At 50.3% G+C, this 290-nt stretch overlaps 1 protein-coding gene across 1 annotated transcript in view; it reads left to right on the top strand.

The window, feature by feature from the left end:
- The window catches only part of CNGB1 (cyclic nucleotide gated channel subunit beta 1), a 34621-nt gene that overhangs the window by 7943 nt on the left and 26388 nt on the right, over positions 1-290 (top strand). The window lies entirely within an intron of this gene.

Below are 290 nucleotides of genomic sequence, written 5' to 3'. Positions count from 1 at the left end.
CCAAGCCCCTCTCCATGATATTTGAAAAGTCATGGCAGTCAGGTGAAGTCCCTGGTGATTGGAAAAAGGGAAACATTGTGCCCATTTTCAAAAAGGGTAGAAAGGAAGACCCTGGGAACTACCGACCTGTCAGCCTCACCTCTGTGCCCGGGAAGGTCATGGAACAGATCCTCCTAGAAGCTATGCTAAGGCACATGGAGGCCAGGGAGGTAATTCAAGATAGCCAGCATGGCTTCACCAAGGGCAAGTCCTGCCTGATGAACCTAGTGGCTTTCTATGATGGTGTGACA

The sequence above is a fragment of the Egretta garzetta genome, unplaced genomic scaffold (genome assembly GCF_000687185.1).
Source record: "Egretta garzetta isolate BGI_Z169 unplaced genomic scaffold, ASM68718v1 scaffold27, whole genome shotgun sequence".
NCBI classification, from domain to species: domain Eukaryota; kingdom Metazoa; phylum Chordata; class Aves; order Pelecaniformes; family Ardeidae; genus Egretta; species Egretta garzetta.
The sequence above is the reverse complement of the archived record's forward strand: the minus strand, read 5'-3'. Positions and strand labels throughout refer to the sequence as shown.